The sequence below is a fragment of the Taudactylus pleione genome, unplaced genomic scaffold (assembly GCF_031769625.1).
Source record: "Taudactylus pleione unplaced genomic scaffold, aTauple2 ptg000190l, whole genome shotgun sequence".
In the NCBI taxonomy this organism is placed as follows: Eukaryota; Metazoa; Chordata; class Amphibia; order Anura; family Myobatrachidae; genus Taudactylus; species Taudactylus pleione.
The window spans coordinates 1,170,454-1,183,933 of NW_028284592.1; the positions used below are offsets into that span (position 1 = coordinate 1,170,454).

At 47.5% G+C, this 13,480-nt stretch overlaps 1 pseudogene; it reads right to left on the reverse strand.

Moving 5' to 3' along the window:
- Positions 1 to 2,921: 2,921 nt before the first annotated feature.
- On the reverse strand, positions 2,922 to 9,325 carry LOC148519340 (uncharacterized; annotated as a pseudogene).
- Positions 9,326 to 13,480: the final 4,155 nt, after the last annotated feature.

Consider the following 13,480-nt stretch of genomic DNA (forward strand, 5'->3'; position numbering starts at 1 on the left):
CAGACACATTCACTGTATAACTCAGACACATGCACTGTATAACTCAGACGCATGCACCGTGTCACTCAGACGCTTGCACTGTATAACTCAGACCAGTGCTCGAAGTGGGGCGGTATACGGCGGTATGATATACCGCCACTCCCTGCCACCACTTCGTTTTTTGCCACATTAAACAAGGTACCAGCATTGGGATCGTATATGGGATCCCAATGCTGGAACAGCAGCGGCATTGCATGGAGATGTGTCCCGCTGGGGACACATCTCGATGACGGCGCTGGGATGGAGGCAGCCAGGAGCTACACTGACATCAGTTAGCTCCAGCCGCCAGCCAATCCTGGTTCGCGGATTAAAAGGGGCGGCCACAAGCCAATCATGGCTCGCGGCCCGCCAGCCAATGAGAAGCTGCCAAGCGGCAGCTTCTCATTGGCTGCCAGCCAGCGCCGGCTTTAAAATGCCGCTCTGTCTGCGGAAACATCTCCCTCCACTCGGTTGGGAGTCACCGAGTGCTGTTCCTTAGACGGCGTCAGCGTGCAGCTCACATAGGTAAGCCTGATTTTCAATCCCCCAGCGTGACATAAGGCTTCAGGGACAGTGCAAGGTGGGGTGAGTACGTGCACTGCTTACCGCTCACTGCCGACACATGGAGGGGGAGGGGGGGGTTGAAGATTGAAAGTTCCATACCCCCACCTCCAAATTTCCACTTTGAGAACTGACTCAGACACATGCACTGTATAACTCAGACACATGCACTGTATAACTCAGACACATGCACTGTATAACTCAGACACATGCACCGTATAACTCAGATACATGCATTGTATAACTCAGACATATGCACAGTATAACTCAGACACATGCACTGTATAACTCAGACACATGCACCGTATAACTCAGATACATGAATTGTATAACTCAGACATATGCACAGTATAACTCAGACGCTTGCACTGTATAACTCAGACACATGCATTGTATAACTCAGACATATACACAGTATAACTCAGACACATGCACAGTATAACTCAGACACATGTACTGTATAACTCAGACACATGCACTCCCAGCGTCGGTAAAATGACAGGCGTCTAGATTTAGACTCCTGTCATTTAACCCTCGCCGGGATTAAGCAGTCGGGAAGCCGGCTGTCAGGATTAGGTCCGCCGGCTTCCCGACTGCATACCATTCTCACAACATCACCTGGTGCTCAGCACTGCAATGCGGCTCCAGTACTGTAGGCTCCCACTGTATGTGTGTGCAGTATGTGTGGGATGTGGAGGGTGAATTGTAACAAGATTCACATTGCAAGCAGTAGTAAAGTGTACACTGAAGGAGCACAAGCACTGAAACTGTGTTGGGGGGGACAGATATCACCCCCAATCACACAACTCCCCTCTTCTTCAAATCCACCGGCTCTCCCCCTCCCTTTCCCATCCTGTCTGAATTCTACACATCCATCACACCTCCCAGGCAATCACAGAGCACAAGTGGTAGGAGGAAATATTGGGGGGTGGGAGGGGGGGCTCTACTACCTTACTTTGCCAGGGGCGCATGGATCCCTAGCTACACCCCTGTACTCGAGCACCTATTCCTTCAAGGTGCCCACACACTAAACGACTCACAAACGATGCAATTTCCCTTGAACTCCCCGCCAGCTCCCCGGCAGTCCTTGACAAACGACATTTTGCATAAAACTGTACAATCTGACAAATAACCTAATGATATATTGTGCGTTGTTAACGGTTTCCAAATCGTTAGATCATGAACGATCTATCGTTTGTTTGCTAATACACCTGACAATTATCTTAAACATTTTTTTAAAATAATGGGCAGGACTATAGCGAATATATAAAGCGGCCGCCATTTTAGGTCAGTGCACTTCTGCTCTGTGACTAGTGTGGCTTGGTGTATAGTATACCTTTTGAACGCTCTACATTGCTATTGTGCTATGCTTTGTTTTTGGCTTGCCATAACAAAGTGTATTTATCATATATTCTATCCTGCATTCTGTGGTGATGGATAGTTATCGGTATAGACTTCTGCTCGCCTATGCTGGGGTGAGAGGCCAAGGAAAGGAGGAGGCTGAGGTCCTGCTGGGCGAAGGAGTGGCTGCTGCACAGGGATAGTCGCTCCTATATGCCGCTGCTGATGGAAGTTAGGGAGAACAATCCGGATGATTACCGCAACTTCCTACGCATGGATGATGCCACCGTCCAGTAGTTGCTGCGTCTGGTGACTCCCTACAGTATATCCAGATGCAGAATAACAAGATGCGAAAGGCCATCCCTGCTGAAAAGAGGCTGGTGGCTATGCTGAGGTACCTAGCTACAGGAAGGTCCATGGAAGACCTGAAGTTTGGGACCCTCATCTCCCCTCAACTTTGGGCCTCATCATCCCTGAGACCTGCAAAGCGATTGTGAAAGTGCTGCAGTACAGGTTTTGTAAGATAAGAAACCAGACCACACTTTTCTAGAGACTGACAAAAAAAATTTATTCAACCTTTTTTTTTATAATAAACTCTTTTTGTTATTGGTATATAAAGTGTAAAACACTATAAAAATGGTTTTGGTGCCAATATGGCTACATCTTCTATAAATTATAAAATAAATGTACAACTGTACAAAAAAAAAAAAGACATTCCGTACACAAAAGTGTGTAATACAAACTACAATACAATGTGAAAATCAAATAATCAACAAATTTTATCAGCCACAATAACTATGGGGCACTATGATATATGTTGCTTCCGGCACAGATCGGAATAGAAGAATGTGATGTAAGCTCAAATTGAGGTCCTGGCCCCATCAATTTGTACTTATATCACGTGTTTATTGACCTACTTCAATCTGCGACAGAAGCACCATATACCATACAGCCCCATAGTTATTGGGGCTGATAAAACCTGTTGATATTTGGGGTACATTTTATAAATTAAAAAAGTCAGGAGTCTCCTCAGTTGACTCTATCAAGGCAGTGTATATTGTGGAGGGGTATGTTGATGGGAGAGCAGGTTGTGTTGAGGTGGACGGGTAGGTGATCGGGGGAGCAGGGTGTGATTAGAAGGACAGGTGGGGAAGTAGGGTGTAGTGGTCATGGGCCCAGACTGCATCAGGCAGGTCTCTGCAGTTAGGAGCCGCTTTCTCCCCTGAATATAAGGTCGGAGACTATACGTTCAAACTCCACCTGCATCTCAGTGTCCATCTGCCGGACTGCGCTAGATATGTATGTAGCAAGGTGATCAAAATGATCAGGTGGTTTTCGAAAAGCTTCTCCAGTCTGTTTCAGTATATCATCATTGCGTTGTGCGTCATTTTTTGTTTTTATGCGCTGTTTCTTTGAGGTGGTTGGGATGCTGGTGGAGCAGAAGAATCCCCCTCACTCTCAGAGAGTGTGCTTAGTTCAAGGGTGTCCAGGATGTCCAGGTCTGGGGTGGGAGATTGTTGAGAAAAAACATAAAGATCATGTTGTAATCATCTATTTTATTTTTTCTTAGTTCCCTACAAGTGTGGAGGAGTGGAAAGCCATCGCAGAGGAATTCAATAGGCGTTGGAATTTCCCAAACTGCGTAGGAGCAATCGATGGGAAACATATCCAGATAACCCCACCTGCCAACTCAGGATCTTACTACTACAACTATAAGGGGTACTTCAGTATCGTTCTCATGGCGGTGGTGAATGCCAACTATGAGTTTGTTGGATGTTAGCAAGAATGGCCGTGCTTCAGATGGTGGGTCGTTCAGAAATACGCCATTCTATGAGAGGCTCACCTCCAAGACAATTCATTAGTGTTCTATGGAGGAAACCTAGCACGGCCTAAATTTTGTCTTTGTGGCAGATAATGCTTTCGCACTTCACGAAAACATCATGAAGCTGTATGCACAAAGTGGCCTGACAAAAGAGAGGCAGGCTTTCTAGGGCACGGCTTATTGTTGAGAACGCCTTTGGAATACTAAACAACCGTTTCCGCATATTCCACTCCCCCATCAACCTGCACGTTGACAAAATTGACTGGGTGGTGCCGGCATACTGTGTCCTTCATAACTTTCTCTGCCACAAAACCACACAGCCAAGGACAACAGGCACAGCATGACCAGAAGACCCAGAACAACCAGAGGATGTAGTTCAAATGTCTTCTGTGGCAGCACCTTGTGCAGTGACATGGCAAGGAGGACTCAATTAGATAAAGCAGAGGAGGAGACAATTTGGATTTCACAAATACATTTAAAAAAAATCAGGACTTTTACATTTCACTAAAACATTTTGCATGGTGTTTAAGAACTGTGGGAGCCGGCTCCGTCAGGCGCATGCGCGAGACCCGGCTAGCGACGGGCAATCCGTCGTTCTGGGTCTCGCACCAAAGGGGGCGAGCTGTCGATGTTGAGTGACAGCTCGCCCCCTTTGGTGGGCGGGCCGGGGGGGTGGCTGCCCAAACGGAGGTGTTCCCATGAGAACTCCTGCCGTTTTGGGGCAGTCCCACTGACATCACAAGTAATGTCAGTGGAGAGCTTTCGGCTCTGTTGGAGCCAAAAGCTCTCTGGGGCTTGCGATGAACGAGACCCTACCACAAGGGTCTTGTCGCAAGCCCGATGGTCGCGATGGTCTTGACCATCGCGACCATCATCATGGCCACTCGCTATAGCTGTGGGTGGTCACCCACAGCTATGCGAGCGAGGCCGCTCCAAAAAACCCCCCCCGGCCCTGATTCAGAGCGAGCGCTCTGTCAGTGCGAGCGGCTCTGAATCAGGCCCTGTGTCTGAACTTACCAATAGTGCCTCAGACGAGTCACCCACATCTTCGGCCTCCGCTGTAGTGTCTTTCTCGGCCATTATCACAAGGCCTGTCCTCTGTGGCTCTTGCTCCTTACAAAACCTCAGCTGACCAAAGTACCTCAAGGAGGGTTGGATATTTCATCCGCCCCCTACACCGGACTTTTTGGATTTTTCAATCTTCTTGTTCTCCTTTGTGAAGATGGTGCAGAGGTTTTGTATCTTTCGTCGGATTGTACCACTGTAATATGGCCTACAGTAGTCAACCAAGTCCTGCAGTGCCTGAGTTTTCTTTGCCTTGTTGGCATAGTCTCTGCTCTTCACTCTCCACAGACATTCGTTCTCACTGTAGAGATCAATGAAACCTGTGATGAACTGGTGGTCTCTGTCCAATGCCATTTCTATGCAAAAAGATTAAAAGAACAATAATTTTAAATTTTTGCATAATTATTATGTCCCTTAAAGTTTTAAATTATTTTGAAATTTGTACATAGTTAGATTGTTTATGAAGTGCAGTTAATAATGTGTTTGTGGGTATTCATTGACTTTTAATAAAGTTTTAAAAAGTTAAAATTTGTATTATTTGTAATAAATACACATATGGGGAACAGTAGCATGTAATTCACAGTTGGGTGACAGTAGCATGATACACAGTTGGGGTACAGTAGTGTGTACTACACAGTTGGGGGACAGTAATGTGTAAACACAGGTGGGGACAGTAGTGTGTACTACACAGTTGGGGGACAGTAATGTGTAAACACAGGTGGGGACAGTAGTGTGTAGTACACAGTTGGGAACAGTAATGTGTAAACACAGGTGGGGACAGTAGTGTGTAGTACACAGTTGGGAACAGTAATGTGTAAACACAGGTGGGGACAGTAGCATGATACACAGTTGGGGTACAGTAGTGTGTAGTACACAGTTGGGGGACAGTAATGTGTAAACACAGGTGGGGACAGTAGTGTGTAGTACACAGTTGGGAACAGTAATGTGTAAACACAGGTGGGGACAGTAGCATGATACACAGTTGGGGTACAGTAGTGTGTAGTACACAGTTGGGGGACAGTAATGTGTAAACACAGGTGGGGGACAGCAGTGTGTGGTACACAGTTGGGGGACATTATCTTGTTTTACACACTTCAGCAGCATATTATACATATTTGGGGGACAGTGGTAAATGTACACATATTGCTGGGCAAACATATAGGTGTTCAGTGTATATAAACATTCGAGTTCAAGGAAATATACTTTATTGGTCAGCCAACAGAGGTGTACAGTATTATGTACATTGCTGTTCAGGGGAATATACACATACCAATACAATGACGAATCGGGCCTGCAATTTGTAGATCAGTCTGTAGATCAGTCCCAGAGTTGCTCTGTGTGCTTCCTCTGCAATTGCCCTCACGATGCAGCACAAAATGGAGGATGAGAGTGTCCAGAAATGCAACTCAAATGATGCAGATTGGACGATATATCGTTAGACCGATAGGCGGTGCAAAAACACAAACGATCTGCACCAAAGAGATTGACAGATCTTCCATGCAGTAGGGAAATCTGAAGATACGATTAATGACCCGCGGCAATACGCATCGGGATAGTTATCGTTCATGGTGACTGCACGATTTGCACAAATTTGAACGATTTATCGTTACGATGCATCGACATTGTGCAAATCGTGCAGTTAATCGTCTAGTGTGTGGGCACCTTAAGGCTTCATTCTTGAATTTTTTTTTTAAATAAATAATTTTATTGAAACAGTATAACATTAATACAAACACAAATAAAATGACAGTTAAATTAACAAATAAAAAAAGTGTAGGTTTGAATCTCAGCAGTACAGACAATAGTGAAACGTTCAGTAAAAAGAAAAAAGTGGCTAACACAGCCAAAGTTTGAGCGTATACAATGAAAGATAATGGACATTGCTGTAGACAAACACTAATAGAAACAAATGAAGATGTACTGTAAGTCAAAATAAAGGCAGAGTTGCTTGGCGGGACCGTACACCCAAGGGAAGGAGACAATATTAATTTAAGAATCCAGGAGAATTAGGGGATCATGAGACAATTGGCAGTAGCCATACCACAGGGTATGCTTGAGTGAGTCACGTATTCTCAGTTTAAAGGCTAGGGGTAGTATATTCACGTAGCTTTCCCATATATCAAAGATGACCACTTTTCCTTATCCAAAGAGGTTTTAAGCCAGTCCATATTAAATACGTGGGGCAATTTCTCTTTAAATACAGTTAGGGTAGAAAGGACAGCTCTGATCCAAGTCTGCAATATTGCTTTCTGTACGACAGCTCTAATAATTAGTCCGGTTCAAATCACCTGCTGTCTCTCTGGTTCCAGTCCAGTCTAACCTGCATATTTCCAGCCTGTGTCCATTATTCTGGTTTCAGCCCAGTTCAGCCTACACCCTACACTTCGGTTCCAGTCCGGTGCTAGCCTGTGTTATTCCTGCAGTAGTCTGAAGTATCCATTTGCTAACATTGACTGTAACAGTGCTTCCAAGCATTCAGTTTAACTCACCTGCGCATTGCAGGTTCAAGTGGACTGATCCAGTATTAGATACTTCAGGCTGTATTGTTCCACTTCATGTCCATTACTCATCTCAGCACGTCTGTTCCAAGCTTGCCTCTAGGGCTCCCTGCTCATCGAACCATCTGTGTGACCATCAATGGTGGTTGTTGTCCTGACAGTCCTCTCACTGAGTGTTGAGGTTCATGCTGAGCTTCCAGTGGAGAGGCCGATTCTGGGGACTGGGTAATGGATCTGCGTTCCTCTCTGAGGGTGTAGGCTTCGGGTAGGGCTGTCTTAACAGCAGTGTAGGCCCTGGGCAAAGCAATGTACCTGGGCCCCTACCCACCCATTCAAGGGAATAAAAATGTAAACGGTCAATAAAATTAAACCTTCAGATTTAGTGGTACTTTCAACTAAATTTATGTTTAAACCTAACAAAATGATGTAAAGCCAGGATTAATCAGACTGCTCTGATTGCTCTTTGTAGAAATATGTGGGAGGAAAAACTGATGTAACCATGTGTTACTGGACTTGGAAATAAAAAAATGCATTATTAGGGAGCAGATAATATGGGATGGACAGAAATAATGTAGCACAGGGGTACAAATGAGAGGGAAGCACCAGTTTTGTAACTAGGGTATTTGGAGCCAAGGGCAAATAAAAAAAATGGAGCCCCCCCCCCAAATTATGCACACGTGCCAAAGGCACGCACCAAAAAAGTGGGCGTGGTCGCATGTCACAAGGGGCGTGGCCACTGGAAAATGGGGGCATATCAACATGTTTCTCGTCACTCTGGGAACATTCCTTTCCATTCCATATGCACCTTAATGCCCCCAGTAGTAGTGCTCCTCTTGCAATGCCCACTGTAGTAGTGCCCCTTATGTAATGTCCCCAGTAGCAGTGTCCCCTGTAGTAGTGCCCCTTATACAGTGCCTCCAGTAATGCCCCTTATTCAGTGTCCCCAGTAATGCACCCTTATACAGTGCCCCCAGTAATGCACCTGTATACAGTGCCCCCAGTAGTGCCCCTTATGCAGTGCCCCCAGTACTGCCACTTATACAGTACCCCCAGTAGTACCCCTTATATAGTGCCCCCAGTAATGCCACTTATACAGTGCCCCCAGTAATGCCCCTTATACAGTGCCACTAGTAGTAGTCCCCCTATGCAGTACCCCCAGTAGTGCCCCTTATACAGCACCCCCAGTAGTGGTCCCCCCTATGCAGTGCTCCCAGTAGTGCCCCTTATACAGTGCCCCCAGTAGTGGTCCCCCCTATGCAGTGCCCTCCCATAGCAGTCCCCCCTATGCAGTGCCCCGCAGTAGTGGTCCCCCTTATACAGTGTCCCCAGTAGTGGTCACCCATATTTAGTGCCCCCAGTAGTCTTACCTCCTATGCAGTGCTCCCAGTAGTGCCCCTTATACAGTGCCCCCAGTAATGGTCTCCCCTATGCAGTGCCCCTTATAGAGTGCCCCAGTAGTGGTCCCCCTTATACAGTGCCCCCAGTAGTGTCCCCCCTATGCAGTGCCCCCAGTATTGGTTCCCCCTATGCAGTGCCCCTTATACAGTCCCCCCTATGCAATGTCCCCCACAGTAGTTCCCTCTATGCAGTGTTCCCAGTAGTGCCCCTTATATAGTGCCCCCCAGCAGTAGTCCCCCCTATGCAGTGCCCTCAGTAGAAGTGCCCCTAATGCAGTGCCCCCAGTAGTGGTCCCCCCTATGCAGTGCTCCCAGTAGTGCCCCTTATACAGTGCCCACCAGTAGTGGTCCCGCTATGCAGTGCCCCTTATACAGTACCCCCAGTAGTGGTCCCACTATGCAGTGCCCCCAGTAGTGCCCCTTATATAGAGCCCCCAGTAGTAGTCCCCCCTATGCAGTGCCCTCAATAGTAGTCCCCCATATGCAGTGCCCCTAGTAGTGCCATTATCTGAAAACACACACACAAAAAAACCCCAACACTTACCTGAATCCCCGCTCCTGCCGTGCCCGCCGCTGTCCTCTCCTCCGTCCTCCTGGCCTACTCTGCACACTGTGAGAGACATCATGACGTCTCTTCCATCACCCACTCATGAGTGAGCTCCAGCCCGGCTCCTGCCATGGGAGCAGCAGCCAATGAGAGTCTGTCCGACTCTCATTGGACCAGGGCCGATGGCACCACCACCCCCTTCCCCGCGTGCCACTGGTCCGATGGCACCCAGGGAATGTGCCCTGCTCTACCCCCCTGTTACGCCACTGGGTAGCACATAGAGGAAGGGAAAGAGACTTGAAAAATCACATGGAGAAGAACACACATTGGGTAGCATGCATGAGGAGAGATCGGGAGCACACAGAGGAGAGGGGGATGATGGGGAGCACACAGGGGAGGAAAAGAGATAAGGAGCACACAGAGAAGGAAGAAAGATGGAGCGGACATCTTGTATGCGTCTCTCCCCTTTCCCCATGTGAATGGCTTTTGCTCTTCTCCCCCCTTACTGTGAGAATGGCTGCTGCTCAACCCCCCCCCCCTTTACTGTGAGAATGGCTGCTGCTCAACCCCCCCCCCCCCTTTACTGTGTGTGTGGCTGCTGCTCCCCACACCCCTGACTGTGTTCATGGTTGCTGCTCCCCCCAACTGTGTGCATGGGTGCTGATGCCTCCTCCCTGACTGTGTGCATGGGTGCTGCTCCCCCCTCCCCCGACTGTATGCATGGGTGCTGATCCCTACCCCCTGACTGTGTGCATGGCTGCTGCTAGATCCCCCCTGGTTGTTTCACATACATTAAACAACTGACAAGGTTCAGTTTTTATGAATTTTTGCAGATTGCAGTCAGGGCAGGCAAGCGCCACCTTATCTGTGTGCTGCAGCAATAAGGAGTTGGGATGGAGCGGAGGACGTCACACGGCCTGGCCAGCTCTCAAAGCCCCATGGGATTCAGCAGCCAGAGCCTGAGAGCCGTCTCTCTGGATGTGAGGAGGCTGTGGGGTAAGTTGGTAGGGGAATGGCCCAGGCCCCTGAAATCAAGGGGCCTCTGGGCAACTGCCCATTAAGCCCATATGAAGAGATGGTGCTGGCTCTAGGCACCCAGCCCTGTTAGTCAGTTTGTACCACTTTCAGTGGCTTCCAGCCAGGCTCTAGGTTATCTGAGTTGCCCCTTGCCCAGTACCTGAGTTCTCAAGTATTGGTTCAAGCTCCACAGTCCTGAGGGACAGGGCTAGGGTTGAGTTTCTCTCCAATAGTTCCAGCACTTGGCTCATATTCCATGTCAGTGTCTATCCCTAATCCATGAATAAGAGTCTGAAATGCTTACCACATTTCCAATATTCAGTCCAGTTCCTGGGTCCTGACTTGGATCTCACCCTCAACCCTGTGACACAGAGTGGGAGCAGGTCCTGAATGAGAGGACATGACGCACAACCCAGCAGGGCCCTCCTTGCTCAGTAGAGCTGACTCCGGAGTCTCTGAGGCCAGTTAGTAGCTTGCTCCTTGGGGCAGCTGGGCAGCGTGATTTCAGGTAACCTACCTCCAGTAATCCCTACTGTGCATGGCTGGTTCTGGGTGGCAGATGTCACAGCATGTACATAAGGTGCATAAGGGGCACTAGTATAGGGGGCATTGCATTGTGTGCAGTGACTTTGTATGGGCATGGTTGCCAAGCTGTTAAATTGTGACTGTGTACAGTATGTGTGTGACTGTGTAAGTGTCTCTGTGTCTGGCCAGCTCCTAACCATCTGCTATAACACAGAAAAAACTCATTACTGCAGCAACTTTATTGGGAAGTCAGTAAGGCATGGAGTCATCTAGCACTTCCATAGCTCAGAAAAATTATTGAATTAATGAGCACCATCTGCATCTCATTATGCATGTTTAGTAAATGGCTTTGGAATAAAGTATACATTATTATTTACCAACGTTCTATTGGAAACTGTGTGATTGCAGGACACACCCCTGAGTGGCAATAGATACACCCATAAGTGCAACTAGACACATCCTTTATGAGGAGCATGACACGCCCTCTCCACGGTGTGCGGCACATTCTGCTCCCAACTACAATCTCCCTGAAACTATTTTTCAAAAGTAGGCAAGTATGCTATTACTGCTCCTAATAGAGAAAGTAACAGAATTTAATTAATGTGGAAAAATTATGGACATTGATAAGTAGACCCCAATATATGCTGACTTTCTTGTGCCGGGATCGCCACACAATTTTCAGGAGCCTCCCGGTCATTGCGGGAGAGTCGACAACATCTCATCTAAAGTATGTTTGCAGATAGTTATAAATAATCAGTATCACTGAGTTCTAAATTCTGTAAAAACACAGAGGCCAATGATCTGGACCATTTGTGCATGTACTGCATGTAAATATATGAATCTGCACATTTTCTTTCAGTAAACAATGACATAATTATACCAAGGGAATTTCCAATAACTTCCTCTTAAAAATGTTTTTTTTTTTTTTTTGAACAATAATTTTTATTGAATTTTTGTTCTGTTGAAGCCGGATGATTGGCTGAGACCAAATCTTAAATTAATATCTGGCCGACGCCATTTTGTGTTGCCCCTGATGACGCCATCTTGTGTTGCGATTATTAGCGTCGTGCAGAAAAAAGAGAATGGAAAGAAGAAACATGGGTGGGGATACAGGCAAGTATCAGTCAAAAAAATCAAAACATCACATTAAACCAGAAAACAAATCAAAATCAGTGTATGACATACACAAATAGTAGAGAACACTCCACAACTTCAATAGACAAACCAAAATCCAGAACATATCAAAACCTTAAAATAGCAATGTGTGGTTATTGGAAGGCATGGACCCACCGTGATAAATTCATTCCAGCTTTATCATTGGTAAGTTAGCGGAAGAAGAATAGGGGCAGTTCAAAGTTTCCATCCGGAAACTATAATTTATTTTGGACTTTATCAAAGAAAGGGGGGGAGGGGGGAACTGAGCAATAGCTGCCCTGGTAGTAATAAGTACATGACTTATAAAATATCTGTCCTCTTAAAAATGTTTATCACATACAGTGGCGTAACTGCTGCCCCCGCAGCCCTTGCGGTGGCTTGGAGGCGACGGGTGGCTTGGGGGTGCCGGGGGCCGTAGCTTCGCCACTGCAATTTGAGCGCTGGCCTAAGGAAGCCTCCGATCACTTCAGAGGCCAGCGTTCCTAGTAATGCAGTGCGCGGGTGACCTGGGGAACCTGCGCGCCCACGTCTGCTGGATCAATTTAGATCCAGTCAGCACAGCAGCAGATGTGACAGCCGGGACGACGCGCAGTCAGGTAAGTACTGGGGTGGGTAAGGGAGGGGGCAAGACTACAGGAGGCACTACTTTAAAGGGTACAACTACAGGGGGCACTACTTGAAGGGGGACAACTGCAGGGGGCACTACATGAAGGGGCACAACTACAGGGGCACTACTTTAAGGGACACTGCATATGGGCACAGCTACAGGGGGCACTGCATATGGGCACTACTTTAAGGGGCATTGCATAAAGGGCACAACTACAGGGGGCACTACTTTACTACTACAGAGGGCATTGCATAAGGGGCACAAGGGGGCATTGCATAAGGGGCAGAGCTACAGGGGGCCTTGCATAAGGGGCACTGCTACAGGGGGCCTTGCATAAAGGGCACTGCATAAGGGAACATTGCATAATGGGAAATGCATAAGGGGGCATTGCATAATGGGCACTATTACAGGGGGCATTGCATAAGGGGCACTAGTACAGGAGCATTGCATAAGGGGCACAACTACAGGGGCCCTGCATAATGGGCACTACTACAGGGGGCATTGCATAAGGGGCACTATTACAGGGGGCATTGCATAAGGGGCACTATTACAGGGGGCATTGCATAAGGGGCACTAGTACAGGGGGCCTGCATCATAGGCCCTACTACAAGGGGCCCTGCATAATGGGCACTACGACAGGGGGGCCCTGCATAAGGGTCACTACTACAGGGGGCATTGCATAAGGGGCACCACTATAGGGGGCATTGCATAAGGGGCACTAGTACATGGGGCATTGCATAAGGGGCACAACTACAGGGGACACTGCATTAGGGGCAGTAACTTGATATACGCAGTTTACAGGTTATAAACTATGTTCCCAATGTTTTCGTTACCGGGCCAGTCATCATCAGGGGTCCGATAGGACCCCCTGATATTCAGCAAACTTCGAAAACTAAAAGTTTTTGGAGCTTGCTCACAAGAACAAGC